Source organism: Monopterus albus, unplaced genomic scaffold (genome assembly GCF_001952655.1).
Source record: "Monopterus albus unplaced genomic scaffold, M_albus_1.0 scaffold39.1, whole genome shotgun sequence".
Classification (NCBI taxonomy): domain Eukaryota; kingdom Metazoa; phylum Chordata; class Actinopteri; order Synbranchiformes; family Synbranchidae; genus Monopterus; species Monopterus albus.
The window spans coordinates 883,663-887,472 of NW_018127919.1; the positions used below are offsets into that span (position 1 = coordinate 883,663).

The 3,810-nt window shown below is 35.7% G+C and overlaps 1 protein-coding gene across 2 annotated transcripts in view; it reads right to left on the reverse strand.

Annotated features, from left to right (window-relative positions):
• kif20a (kinesin family member 20A) overlaps positions 1–919 on the reverse strand; it is a 13,810-nt gene extending 12,891 nt beyond the window's left edge. Inside the window, exon 1 of one of the 2 annotated variants that reach the window (XM_020598958.1) lies at positions 759–919. The gene's annotated coding sequence lies outside the window, so the exon portion shown is untranslated. Of the gene's footprint in view, positions 1–662 lie in introns of both variants that reach the window. The other variant, XM_020598957.1, reaches the window with a different exon arrangement.
• Positions 920–3,810: the final 2,891 nt, after the last annotated feature.

Here is a 3,810-nt window from a genome sequence, read left to right on the forward strand (position 1 = left end):
ATATCTTGTATAACACATACATTTATATTTATATTCAAACTCCTCAATTCTAGTACTATTTTTCATGTCCACAGTTAATTTATTCCATAATTTGACCCCACTTATAGAAATACAAAATCTTTTTTTGGTTGTACGTATAGCATGAACTCTTAAGTTTAAGTGACCCCTAAAGTTATATCCCCCTTCCCTTTCATTGTGAGATTGAGTTCGCATAGGGATGTAATGTAAATCACGCTCACAAAACGATTTACGGTGCGGCCCCATTAACATTAATGCTGCTTTTAGGTATGGCTACTGGTTCCTCAGTTCAATGAAACGTATGAGAAATAGAAAACAACTGTTAACCAATTACAATGGCAGTAAGTGCAACGTTCTTCCCAGCTTAGCTCAACATTAAAAAGTTAGTTCGGTGTCATTTATATTAGCCGACGCTAACCGCAACATGACGTACGCTAGCTTTAACCTTAACGTTACGCATGAACACACAAGCTACAACGTTATCCTTGTTTTGAACACTACCAAATCTTTTAACTTAGCCACTCCCAGTAAACTAACGGCAGCATAAAACCTTTAGTTAGTCAGTATGTATAATTACAACTTCACTGTGACTAACGCTGATGGGGTTTATTGTTTAGCACTGAGCAAAAGTTAATTTATCTTACCTCTAAGGTCGAAAGCGTGGGGAGCGCCTGGATTACAGTAACTAGGTTAAATTATCTTGAGTTACTGGATAACTGTTAAATCTCAGAAAGGCTTACCTAAAATTGGAGATGCTGAGTCTAAACTGTATCAGATCAAGCTACCTGTAATCTACTAACATTAACCTAGTCCTTATCCTTGTGTTCCTAGCCTTCCGAGCTTCTGCTATGTTATTTCCTACCCAACTGCGTTTGGTTTTTGAACAATGCGCTTCCCCTTGCGAGCGACCCAGTAATTGGTTGAAGTTCTCTGTCTGCCCTCTGATTGGCTGTCACGGGCTCGTAAGGTGTGCTATTTAAAGTATGCCTCCTTAAACAAAGACAGTTGATTTGTTCCTATCATATTATAAATAAAAGAGACATTTTGTTCAATTGGAATGGGAGCAGACAGTCATTATTTTGTATGGATAGTAGAAACGAAGACGAGGCAGAAATTCGAGGCTGGGTTATTTAAAAGAAAATGTTTATTTTACATTCACAATACAAAAATATACTTTACATTAGAAAGTGATGGAAAAATGCAAAATCCTTGCCACTCTTAACTGTAACAGCCTGGAATAAAATTTTGGCACATCAGTAGTAGTAGTGAGACATTTATTTGGTGGTTGGGGAACCATGATTTTTATTAATGGTACATACTTAGCTCCATTTAGGAGAGAGTCTTCTCTGATGTCTGCCTTTATGAAACCAGAGAGGACAACAAACAGCAACATCAGGATGTTAACTGCTGTCAAATCCTTATTTACAGTGGCTGGCTCTTTCACACAAATGCAAGAATCCTTAGATTGTTGATCTGTCCCGGTCCAGAGTAGATAATGTAAACTTTGAACAGGTCAACATTTTTGGCATATTGTTACATTTCAGAAATGCATGACATTTCTGCAAAAAAAGGAGCAGAATGATTTGCTTGTGGAAGCAACTGACATTTCAAACAATGTCTTAAAGTTCTCAGTGACTGACAAACCATTTATTTTGGCAAATTCTTCAAGATCCTGAAACCTGTTCAGACCTGGCTCATAATACCTGGGTTTTTCTCTCTTTTCTGTACTTATATTTACATGAACTTTAGAGTTATTTGTATCCATTGGAAAAACTGTACAAACAATGTTAATATGACAATTTTGGGGGGAATTCCTTTTGGTAAGATTTAAAAACAATTCGGTATATAAAATCTTGATTATTTTTGTTTGATCTGCCTCATCCTCCACATGAGGGCAGTGTTTTCATATTTTAGAATTTCTGAATTTGTTGCTGGTTAAACTGTTCTAACATACTGATACCTACATGTTGCCATCCACATTTGTTTTTTACTTAATTAAAATCTCTACCAAGTGTTATTGAAGTTGAATGAGACAAATAAGGAAGTACATTTAGAGGGTAAGCTTGTTATCCTTAACCTTCTAGGAACTCCCGTGTGCCCCATGTCTCATGGACACAGATACTATAAGTCAACATGCCATAAACCCAGCAGGAGATGCCTGCTCAGCAACATATTAGAGACTCATTCATTAGAGCGTAAGAAGACAAATTAGTGTTTGAGGAACATGATGGTGCAGTCCATTGCTTCCAGGGATTACAGGTGTCATGCTGCAGCTCTGCTAGTAGAATGCAGCAACAACCTGGATGTCAAGCACATGCAGGCACAGTGAGTGACTGAGGATTAAAAGAAATTTTCAGTGTGGGTTTTTTGATAAATTAGTATGGCCATATTGCACTGCGACACTTTGGACTTAAATAGAATTGACATGAGGTGAGAAGTATATCACATTAGATGTGGAAATGGTTAAATTGGTCATATTAAAGAAATTAAAAATGAAGATACACAACTTAAAATAAATATTAAAGCTGGCAAACAGAAATAAAGTCACTATCTCATGCTTGTCAGTTAAAGTAGTTGGTTAACATGACTGGATTCTTGTAATGCTGTGGTAATAGTAAGTTCAGGATGAGTGAACTGTGAGCAAACTTCATTTGCTGAAGGAAATGGCCTACCCCTCTCTCTCTGTTAATGATTCATCTGGAGAAAGGGGTTCAGAAGCTAAAACCATAGTGCTGTAAATTCATTCAGCACCCTGGATATTGTAGGAAAAAGCCTTTAAATCTGTGTATAGGTGCAGATTAAATGCTTCAAAAGTACTTAAAATAACACTGAGGAGTTCAGCTGGTAAGTTTGATTCTGTTATTTTGCATCTTTGACCTTTAACTGGGAATTGAAGAAGCATTTTATTGAATGCTGAAGTTAATTTATTTTGTCATAAAGGCTGTCAGAAGAACACATTGGAATTTTGATATTTTACTTTACTAGAAATTTATTTTAATATGTTTTATAGGTTTGTAACATTTGGTAATTTAAAAAAAAATCATATTTGGTCTTTCTCATTGTTTTGTAGAAATGGAACACATGGTGAATGGACACTGCACAGTACTCTAAAAAGTTACTCTTTTTGTAATGGCAAAACCCTAAGGTTCTATAATAGTTTTGAAATTATTTCAATACAAAATGTGTTCTCCATGCATAATAATGACAATAAAAAATGAAAATAGATTTAACATGACTAAGTGTAGAACTTCTCTCAGTAACGGTTAATGCAATGGCACTTGAATGTGTTAGTCGTTTCATTATCACAGCTCTGCCCCAGCATTTTTCCAGCAGTATTAGCCAAATGCAGTAATGCTGCTCTGACTTTTCTTCATGGTGACTGGGTTCATTGGCCATAGACTCTGACTTAACTCATTGTAAATCCTATGTCCATTTGGTTCGGGTGGATTCTTCAAGCAATGTGACCACTCAGTTACTGAGGTGTTAAATGGTAAAATTCATCCCTTTTTAAAAGTCAATAAAAAAAATCTAAAGTCTTAAAGGACGTGTAACTGAGGAGTCCTGCTTGGTAAGAATAGCCTCAGGTCATGATGGCTTCTAATACCACTTTGTCCTTGTTTATATGGGAGAGTGACTCATTGACCAGAGTTTATATGGCACACTGTGACACCACAAGAATTTTCTTTATATCTTTTTTATTAACAAGAAAGACAAAAGATATAAAGAAAATTTCTGTTTGTATGAGTATGTTTATTATATAGAAAAAGCAAATTATACTCCTTTTGATTACTC